This window comes from Elephas maximus, chromosome 8 (genome assembly GCF_024166365.1).
Source record: "Elephas maximus indicus isolate mEleMax1 chromosome 8, mEleMax1 primary haplotype, whole genome shotgun sequence".
Taxonomy (NCBI): Eukaryota; Metazoa; Chordata; class Mammalia; order Proboscidea; family Elephantidae; genus Elephas; species Elephas maximus.
The window spans coordinates 72,655,814-72,667,521 of NC_064826.1; the positions used below are offsets into that span (position 1 = coordinate 72,655,814).

At 37.6% G+C, this 11,708-nt stretch overlaps 1 pseudogene; it reads left to right on the plus strand.

The window, feature by feature from the left end:
• LOC126081581 (uncharacterized) overlaps positions 1-11,231 on the plus strand; it is a 100,530-nt pseudogene extending 89,299 nt beyond the window's left edge.
• The last annotated feature ends 477 nt before the right edge of the window (positions 11,232-11,708 follow it).

Below are 11,708 nucleotides of genomic sequence, written 5' to 3' on the forward strand. Positions count from 1 at the left end.
GCCATCCTTACAATTGTTGATATGCTTGAGCCTATTGCTGCAGCCACCATATAAATCCACTTCATTAAGGGTCTTCCTCTTTTCCACTGACCCTGTACTTTACCAAGCATGGTGTCCTTCTCCAGGGACTGATCCCTCCTGACAACCTGTTTAAAGTATGTAAGACGCAGTCTTGCCATCCTTGCTTCTAAGGAGCATTCTGGTTGTACTTCTGCCAAGACAGATTTGTTCGGTCTTTTGGCAGTCCATGGTATATTTAATATTCTTCGCCAACACCCCAATTCAAAGGCTTCAGTTCTTCTTCAGTGTTCCTTATTCCCTGTACAGCTTTTACATGCATATGATGTGATTGAAAATACCGTGGCTTGGGTCAAGCGTACCTTAGTCTTAAAGGTGATGTCTTTGCTTTTCAACACTTTAAAGAGGTCCTTTGCAGCAGATTGGCCCAGTGCAACACATCTTTTGATTTCTTGACTGCTGCTTCTGTGTGTGTTGATTGTGGATCCAACTAAAATGAAATCCTTGACAACTTCAGTCTTTTCTCCATTTATCATGATGTTGCTTGTTGGTCCAGTTGTGAGGATTTTTGGTTTCTTTATTTTTATTCCATACTGAAGGCTATGGTCTTTGATCTTCATCAGTAAGTGCTTCAAGTCCTCTTCACTTTCTGCAAGCAGGTTGTGTCATCTGTATAACGCAGGTTGTTAATGAATCTTCCTCCAATCCTGATGCCCCGTTCTTCTTCATATAGTCCAGCTTTTTTTGTATTATTTGCTCAGCATACAGATTGAATAGATATGGTGAAAGGATACAATCCTGACACACACCTTTCCTGACTTTAAACCACTCAGTATCCCCTTGTTCTGTCCGAACAACTGCCTCTTGATCTACATACAGGTTCCTCATGAGCACAATTAAGTGTTCTGGAATTCCCATTCTTTGCAATGTTATCCATAATTTGTTATGATCCACACAGTCAAATGCGTCTGCATAGTCAATAAAACACAGGTAAACATCTTTCTGGTATTCTCTGCTTTCAGCCAGGACCCATCTGACATCGGCAACTATATCCCTGGTTCCACATCCTCTTCTGAATCCAGCCTGAATTTCTGGCAGTTCCCTGTCATACTTATGCCTATTACGAAGAAAGGTGATCCAACCAAATGTGGAAATTATCAAACAATATTAATATCACACACAAACAAAAGTCTACTGAAGATCATTCAAAAGCAGTATATCGACAGGGACTGGTATTGGCCATTTTGAATCAGACAATCATATGGTCTAGTATGCCAGGAATGAAGAGGAATGGCGTTGCACTCATTGTCAAAAAGAAAATTTCAAGATCTATCCTGAAGTACAAGCTGTCAGTGATAGGAGAATATCCATATGCCTACAAGGAAGACCAATTAATACAAATATTATTCAAATTTACACACCAACCACTAAGGCCAAAGATAAAGAAATTGAAGATTTTTACCAGCTTCTGCAGTCCGAAATTGATCAAACGTGCAATCAGGATGCATTGATAATTACTGGTGATTGGCATTAGAAAGTTGGAAACGAAGGAGGACTGGTAGTTGGAAAATATGGCCTTGGTGACAGAAACGATGCCAGAGATGACATGATAGAATTTTGCAAGACCAACAACTTCTTCGTTGCAAATACCTTTTTTACCAACATAAACAGCGACTATACACATGGACCTCGCCAGATGGAATACAGGGGAATCAAATCGATGATATCTGTGAAAGAGACAATGGAAAAGCTCAATACCATCAGTCAGAACAAGGCCAGGGGCCAACTGTGGAACAGGCCATCAATTGCTCATATACAAGTTCAAGTTGAAACTGAAGAACATTAGAACAAGTCCTCGAGAGCTGAAGAACGACCTTGAGTATTTAGAGACCATCTCAAGAATAGCTTTGATGCATTGAACGCTAATGACTGAAGAACAGATGAGTTGTGGAAGGACATCATACATGAAGAAAACAAGAGGTCATTAAATAGACAGGAAAGAAAGAAGAGACCAAAATGGATATCAGAAGAGACTCTGAAACTTGCCCTTGAATGTCGAGCAGCTAAAGCAAAAGGAAGAAATGACGAAGAACAAGAACTGAGTAGATTTCAAAGGGCGACTCTAGAAGACAAAGTATTATAAGGACATGTGCAAAGAGTTCGAGATAGAAAACCAAAAGGAAAGAACACACTCAGCATTTCTCAAGCTGAAAGAACTGAAGAAAAAATTCAAGCCTTGAGTTACAATGCTGAAGGATTCTATGGGGAAAATATTAAGTGACGCAGGAAGCATCAAAAGAAGATGGAAGGAATACATAGAGTCATTATACCAAAAAGAATTGGTCAACATTCAAACATTTCAAGAGGTAGCATATGATCAGGAACCAATGATGTTAAAGGAAGAAGTCCAAGCTGCACTGAAGGCATTGGTGAAAAACAAGGCTCCAGGAATTGACAGAATACCAATTGAGCTGTTTCAACAAACAGATGCAACGCTGAAAATGCTCACTCATCTAAGCCAAGAAATTTTGAAGCTAGTACCTGACCAACAGGCTGGAAGAGATCCATGTTTATGCCTATTCCCAGGAAAGGTGATCCAACTAAATGTGGAAATTATTAAACAATATCACATGCAAGTAAAATTTTGCTTAACATCATTCAAAACTGGCTGCAGCACTATGTCAACAGAAGAGGATGTGGAACCAGGGATATAGTTGCTGATGTCAGATGGGTCCTGGCTGAAAGCAGAGAATACCAGAAAGATGTTTACCTGTGTTTTATTGACTATGCAGACGCATTCGACTGTGTGGATCATAACAAATTATGGATAACATTGCAAAGAATGGGAATTCCAGAACACTTAATTGTGCTCATGAGGAACCTGTATGTAGATCAAGAGGCAGTTGTTCGGACAGAACAAGGGGATACTGAGTGGTTTAAAGTCAGGAAAGGTATGTGTCAGGATTGTATCCTTTCACCATATCTATTCAATCTGTATGCTGAGCAAATAATACAAAAAAAGCTGGACTATATGAAGAAAAACGGGGCATCAGGATTGGAGGAAGATTCATTAACAACCTGCGTTATACAGATGACACAACCTGCTTGCAGAAAGTGAAGAGGACTTGAAGCACTTACTGATGAAGATCAAAGACCATAGCCTTCAGTATGGAATAAAAATAAAGAAACCAAAAATCCTCACAACTAGACCAACAAGCAACATCATGATAAATGGAGAAAAGACTGAAGTTGTCAAGGATTTCATTTTAGTTGGATCCACAATCAACACACACAGAAGCAGCAGTCAAGAAATCAAAAGATGTGTTGCACTGGGCCAATCTGCTGCAAAGGACCTCTTTAAAGTGTTGAAAAGCAAAGACATCACCTTTAAGACTAAGGTACGCTTGACCCAAGCCACGGTATTTTCAATCACATCATATGCATGTAAAAGCTGTACAGGGAATAAGGAACACTGAAGAAGAACTGAAGCCTTTGAATTGGGGTGTTGGCGAAGAATATTAAATATACCATGGACTGCCAAAAGACCGAACAAATCTGTCTTGGCAGAAGTACAACCAGAATGCTCCTTAGAAGCAAGGATGGCAAGACTGCGTCTTACATACTTTAAACAGGTTGTCAGGAGGGATCAGTCCCTGGAGAAGGACACCATGCTTGGTAAAGTACAGGGTCAGTGGAAAAGAGGAAGACCCTTAATGAAGTGGATTTATATGGTGGCTGCAGCAATAGGCTCAAGCATAACAACTATTGTAAGGATGGCACAGGACTGGGCAGTGTTTCATTCTGTGGTACACAGGGTTGCTATGAGTCGGAACCAACTCTATGGCACCTAACGACAACATATTGAATCAGTATTTTGGCCTACTGGGAAACAATAGTTACCAATGATCACGATGTATAGGCCAGAATCTCCCATGTGTTTTTCCTTCCTTCCTTTCTTCCTCCCTGCTTCCCTCCATCCCCTTTCATTTGATTTTCTTCTCTTTTTCTCCTTTATTGCTTTCTTGCTTTTCCCAATGCTTCTTGTGTACCTTATCTGTGTCATAAAATGTCTGGATGCTGGGATACTGTGAACAACACTATTAAATTTCTAAAGACTCCCTTCCAGTGGGGAAAGAGGAAAAAAAAATCCCAAACAAGCCATCATAATAAAGATGAAAATATATGTATGATGTCGAGTAATGAGGAAAATTAAGGGGAGTAAGAGGATAGACAGTAATGGGGGTGAGGAGAAAATTTTCACTGAATGGCAAAGAAAGACTTCTCCAAAGAGGTGGTATTTTAGTAGAAATATAAATGAGGGGAAGGAGCAAAATGTGTGACAATCTGGCAGAAGAATATTCTAAGATGAGGGAACCCAAAGTAAAAATTCTCCCTGAGGTGGCAATAAACTTGTTAGGGACAGCAAGGCAGCCAGTGTGGCTCAAAAAGACTGACAGAAAATGAGTCTGGAGAGATGATCATAGACTTTGTGAACCATAGTAAGAAATTTGGATTTTATTCACTCACTCTGGTTACTGCGCAGAGAATCATGCAATAGGTGCCTGTTTTTTACAAACTAGAAGTTGAGAGGCAGTTTCAAAGGGACACATAGTCCTCATTCCATAAATTACATTTTCATACTGACTAAAGAAAGTACGATATGCTTAAGTTCTTTCAACTATATATGGACATATGATACTGTTACCTAATGTGTATGACACCTTTAAGTTTATAACATTCTTTTATTGTATTATCTCATTTCACACTCACAGTCTTTTATGGGACATAGAGCTGGGATTTTAATCCTCATTTTACATATGAAACAATGAAGGCTTAAAGGTTAAAATGAATTTCCTACAACCACGATACTAATAAAACGGTTCCTAACCTTTGAACCCAAACATATTAAAGTACTTAGAAACTGATCATTAATAGCAAAAGCCACCAAAATATGAATAATGGAATATGTTACATGCAAACCAAACAAGTAACTCCCTTCAACTTTGTCTCAGTTAAGAGTCTCCATGGTTCTTTCTTCTCTATCCATTTTAGAATGTCTTTCCCAGCCAAACTTCTTTCATCTAAAATCAGTTTCTCTAGAGTTGGGAGGGTATATTTATCCCTCTACAGGCTTTTCCTCACAGCAGTGTCTAAATGCTTTTAGCTAGTTAGACACTAATATGATGCATTATTGCACTAACTACTACCTTTTAAATGAAAACAAAACAACCCTAACGACTAACGCTGTTGCCACACTTCGAAAGAATGCAAAAAAATTTAATTCCGCCTTGATTCATTATTTTGTCATGCCTGGGAACCAGTTTGAAGAGCCATTAATATTACTGAAAGAATATTTTGTGACAGTATTCTGCAAACTGCTTTTATCTCCATCCAGTTTCACAATTCCAACCGACACAGAGGTGAAAACATGTCATAGACAAATTATGAGTATAAACTGAAAAAGCAGAAATTAAGAAGAGTATTCAAGCCAAGTCACATTCATTCATTAGAATGATTTTAATGTAATTAGATCTGATACCATACAGGTACTTTTGGAATAGGTTCCATTGGCAAACATACCCTGCTTGTAGGAGCAAGCAAGCTACTTGGCTCAATATTTCCTCCCTCTCTCTCTCTCTTTTGGTCTGAGGCCATCAGAACTTTTTTCTGAGAAGTATATTTCATTGAAAAGTTTATAACTTTCTTTCTCTGGAATATTATAAGGTACCATTAGAGAAGGGAATTTATCATTAACTCATAGTCAGATATATAAGTTCAAAGTACTTTTAAAATTTTCTTGTAATGTCTAAACGATTTTTTAAAAGTTTAAAACATCACAAATTCAATGACTTGAATTCATCAAACTTCAGAAAAATTATCTATTTTGGTTATTGTTCTTATAGGCTTCTCCTTAGCTAAAATGAAGAAAAGTCAAAAAAAGGCATGACTGTCTTCACAGGTCAGATATAGGAGAAAAAGCATAATGTAAATACCAGATGACTGTCTGCAAAAAACAAAACAAACAAACCCCACCGATGTGTAATGAGTAGATGGTTCATTATTCCTGCGAATCCCTGATATTGCATTCAAGAGACAGCTGGGGTTCAAGCTTTTGTTTTCACTCCTTTGAAATTCTTAATTAGGCACTATGGAATTTTAAGTAAGATTCAACTAGCCTAGATTTTTAGTAGTATTTGCTTTCCTTGGAAACCTACTAATTCTCTGCCTTTTTAAAACAATTCTGCAACCAAAATTTTGTGACAGGCTAAAGGAGGAACCTGTTCTTCTCGAGTAGGAATTTACAGAAGCCTTATATAATCCCTGTCAATACCAAGGATAAACAAATTGATGTAGCCTTTTATTCTAGATACAGAGCACAGATGATGTAAAATAGTTTTTAAACTACATCATATCAGTTACTGAATCACTACCACCAATACATTAGTATCATTAGTAGTAATTCTTATAATTATCACATGTATTCACCTGAGGAGTAAGCAACCCCTCTACCTTTAGACAAAGTTGAAATAGGGTTAAGTATTACACAGACAACATCACTTAGCTGTGCAGTCTGCCCCACATCATTTCCTCCCCCTCCCGTGGTTTTCTTTTTTCATAATTAACTCCTACTTCGTAAAAGTATTCCCATTTATTTTGCATTTCTCGGTATTTATGCAATTCTTAAATTGTAGTTGTTTCTGAGTGATCATTTCTGCTTTTTCAAGCAAATATAATTCAAATTCTAACATGATTTTAATAAAGGGGTGCTCTGGCTATTCATCATGGGATATGAGCTTGTGGTACCTAAGATTTTCTTTAGGCTCTAAAAACAGCTCCCATACCTACATGTCACTATTGAGACAGTTAGTAGAATAATCATGCTACATTATTTGCTTCCTTGAAAACTCTAAATATAGTTGTCATATTACACAACACACTTTTAAAGTAGTAAGACAAGAATCATTATTTTATAGACTGTCATAGTCATGATTCACAGAAAAAGCACCAGCACAAACTCTAAACTCCACTATTTTGGCAGAAAAAATTGCTCCAAAGGAGAGATGACTTCATGCATGGCAGAGAAATGAGGTAGAAGGTGTTATAAACATTTCCTCTGGGAACTATTGGCTCCCTTCTATTTTTCCCAATTGGCTCATATACAGATATTGGGGCTGGGCATTGGGCCAGAGGCAAAGACTAATATCAGGCCCCGAAAGTAGAAGTATACCCAGAATGCAGATAAAATACACAGGATGTCCAAAAGTGATTTCAGAAGAAAATCTGAATAGATCAAAAATAGAGAATAAAAACAAAAAATAGAACTTACAAAAGAACTACTTGCTAAAGTAATTCCCAAAGTATTTGAGCTCCTTCAAATGCAGTCAGTTCTTTTGTAATATTTCTTTTAAATTGTGAATTTGTTCCAACACAACTGGTATATTAACAACAATATTAGCATAACACAAATTGGGTTTGCTTGAGTGGTTTCATCTGGGAGAGACACTAGGTGAAAGCAGAAAACTGTACCTAACTGAACTGAGCCATGTAAGAATACAAAAAACTCACCCATGTACATACCTCAAACATCTCCCAGCTACCCCAGTTCTCAGAATTCATCGTGAGCCACACCGATCCATACAGGTTACAACTTTTCCTGTTTTTAGTTAACCTTCCTTTCACAACTCCACAATAACTCAAGCTGCAATTCTTCTGACTTCTACCTAAAAGCAAACTTCAGGACTTTTAAGGTAAAGTATCATATTGTAGTATTGATGACAGAAAGGAAAAGAACTTAGATGATAGATAGATCCATCTCCATTTAACATGTGTAAAAAACCATGCTACAGTTTTTACTTGGTACTAATCTTTTTCTTTGTGTGTCATTGGCAATGATTCTAAATGCTCCATAACCCCATTTTCCCCATAAGCCCTGTGGTTTTTATTACATGATTTTGCACAGTGGGTGATTTTTAAGACACATATGTCACATTATGGCAGACCTGAATGTACAAAATAAAAGTCTAATTCCAACGCTGCATAAAGCATTCAAGTAGCATTCATTCACCTATGAGATTTCTGAGATATGCAGTATTTACTATGTAAGAAACACGCTAAACTAGGGAATCATTTCATCTAACCAATACTACCAACCTAATATGATTTGAAACAAAAAGCATAAAATAGTAAAACCAGAGATCCAGTCTCCGTGAATATGAGCTTTATAATGCTGAACCAAATGCTGGCAAATGAATAGAACTCAGTCGTATAGTAAAATAGTCATTTATCACAGTCAAAGCAGGTTTTTCTAAGAATGCTAGTAATGCACTAATGCTCTGACATCAGATGCCAGCATCATCTTATAGACACAATTATATGAACAAGGACCAACAATATAACAAAAATATTTTACATAAAATCCAATGTCCATGCTTTAAAACTTTCAAATACTTATTTTAAATACACCTTTTTTTATTAAAATATTTTATTGTGTTTTCAGTGAAAGTTTACACAGCAAATTAGATTCCCATTTAACAATTTCTACACAATTTGTTCAGTGACATTGGTTACATTTTTCACAGTGTGTCAGCTTTCTTATTATTTCTGTACTGGTTGTTCGTTTCCACTTATCTACTTTCCCTACCCCCTTGCCTTCTTTAATCTTCATTTTTTGAGTAAATGTTGGCTATTTGGTCTCATATAGATGATATTTTAAAAGAGTACTCACGGGTGGTAGCACTTAACATAAGCCAATCTGTTAGCTAAAACTGACCTCATGGAATGGTTTTGGTTGAAGGTTTAAAGTGTATCTCTGGGCGATAGGAAAACCCTGGTGGCCTAATGGTTAAGTGCTATGGCTGCTTACCAAAAGGTCAGCAGTTCAAATCCGCCAGGCGCTCCTTGGAAACTCTATGGAGCAGTTCTACGCTGTCACTATGAGTCGGAATTGACTCAGCAGCACTGGGTTTGGTTTTTTGGGTCTGGGTCATAGTCTCAGGGAGTTCTCCAGTCTTAACTGGTCCAGTAAGTCTGGACTTTTCAAGAATTTGAGTTGTTATATATCTTGCCCCCATTCTATCAAGATCTATTGTGTTCCCGATCAGAATGGTCAGTAGTGGTCACTGGGCGCCGTCTTGTCTTCTGATCTCAGGGTAGATGAGGTCGTGCTTCGTGTAAACTATTAGTCCTGTGGACTAGTTTCTTCTCCGAGTCTGGGTTTCCTTCTTTCTCTTGTACTCCGGACACATAGAGACCAATTGTATCTTATGTAAATCAATCTTATACTGAACAATAAACCAAAAACCAAACCCAGTGCCATTGAGTTGATTCCAACTCATAGCAACCCTATAGAATATAGAAATCCCCTGTTAAATATGTTTCAGGGTATCGATTATAATTTCATTCTGGAAGTCCTGAAATAAACAACTTATTAAGCAGAAATAAAAGCTATCAATATTATAAATTCAGTACATTTCAAAATTTTATTTAAAAAAATAACAGAAGAGGACCAACTGATAAAGTTTATATAATTAACAACTTATCAAATTACTGCCTGTTTTCACGTACCATAGCAATGGATTATTTAATGGATATGGGAGCCATTAACAGTAGCAACCAAATAAAAGTATGTAACAGCTAGCATGAAATGCATTTTTAAATAGATAGGAAACTACATCTTTCTATAAATGCATGCAGGATACCTAAATAAATGGAGGAAAAAAAATACCATGTTACTGAATGTGAACAAATTGTTTGTAAAAACTTCAATTCTTCCCATAATAACACTCCAGTGGGATTGAGATTAACAACTAATTTAATGAAATTAAAGTGAAGTTTAACTGGAAAAATTAACAGATATACAGAGCCAAGTAAAATTTATACGGAGTAATGAGAGAGGATATGCATTATCACATTTAAATAACAAAAAAAGCTGCATAATTTTAATAGTCCAGCAGCATGTAAGCATACAGACATAAATGAAAAACAAGCTATAACCTAGAAATAGAATTTTTTTCAATATAGCATTTAATATATAACAAATAAAGCACTAAGTCAATAATGAAAATGTGTTGTTTAAGTAAATGCTAAGAAGGAAATGAAGAGGTGTTGGGAAAATAATTTAGGTCTTCAAATTGATTGTTGTTCTTGTCAGGTGCTGTCAAGTCCATTCTGACTCATAGCTAGCCTATAATCTTTACAGGAGCAGATTGCCAAGACTTTTCTCCCATGGAGCTGCTGGGTGAGTTTGAACCATGAATCTTTTGGTTAGCAACTGTGATGGTTAAGGGTTATGTGTCAACTTGTCTAGGCCATGATTCTCAGTGGTTTCACAGATATTATGCAATCATCTTCCATTTTGGGATATGACATAAGCAGCCAAACACTTGAACAACCAATCAGTTGAAAGCCAATTAGTTGAAATCCAATCAGTTTCACTGGGTGTGTGGCCTGCATCCAATATATATGGATGTTCTGCCAAAGCATTCTCTGGATCCTACATCTGACTTGTCATCCTCTGGGTTCTCTAGAGGTGCAAAACCAGTGAAGTGTGTGCGTGTATATATATATATATATATATTTTTTTTTATATATATATATACATATATACACACACACGTATACATATATATATCAAAACCGAAAACCCAAACCCATTGCCAGCGAGTCGATCGCGACTCATAGCGACCCTATAAACAGAAAGATTTATTTCAAGAAAATGGTCCATGCAGTTGTGGAAGCTGGCAAGTCCCAAAACCGTGGGTCAAGCATCAGTGAAGATTCACAGGCACTCTCCAGAGCTGGTGTTTGCACGGTCAGCCTTCCAGACTGCTGTGGAGAATGGCTTTGGTGTTGTGCACAGCCAGGAGAAGGCCAAGTAGGTGGGGGGCGGGGGGAGCAGGGGTGGGTGGTGCAGTGGAGAAGTATTTCATCCATAATGCTGACTTGGTGTTAGATGAAGTGCAGGACTTCCTCAGAGAGCATATGACCACCAAGTCTGATACAGTTGTGGAGCGAGTCTGCCCCAGGTAAGCCAGCAGCTGCAGATCATGCTCCACCACTTCCAGAGGGGTGATGGGGCTGCTCTGAAGGAGATGGCCTCCCACATCACCCTAAGAAAGTGCAAGGTCACAGCCACTGCACTTTTGACAGCCAGAGGGACTGCCAAAGATGAGGATGATGCAGACAGTGCAGAGGAGATGCAGGTCAGAGGATGATGAGTTGGATGCAGGATCCTGAGAGAGCTGTGCCAAAACATCCATATATACTGGAGGTAGGCCATACCCCCAAGGAAACTGACTGGCTTTCAACTGACTGGCTGCTTACATGAGATCACAAAATAGAGGATGATTACATAATATCTGCCAAATCACTGAGAATCATGGCCTAACCAAGATGACACATAACCTTAACCATCATAGCAGCAGAGTGCTGAACTGTTACACCACCACAATTCCCATTCAGCTCAATAATACACCAGAATAAATTTCAGATACATTAAAGGGCTGAACAATTTTTTAAATCATAAAAGTACAAGAAGAAAGTACAAGTCAACATGTATCTGTTCCTGGTGTAAAAGACAGGATTCTAAGCAAAAAAGTAAATCATAAAAAAAATTCCTATGTTAAAAAAAGGCAAAATAAGCCACAAAATGAGAAATCAATAAGTCTCTAAATTTCAAGTGTCCATTCAAA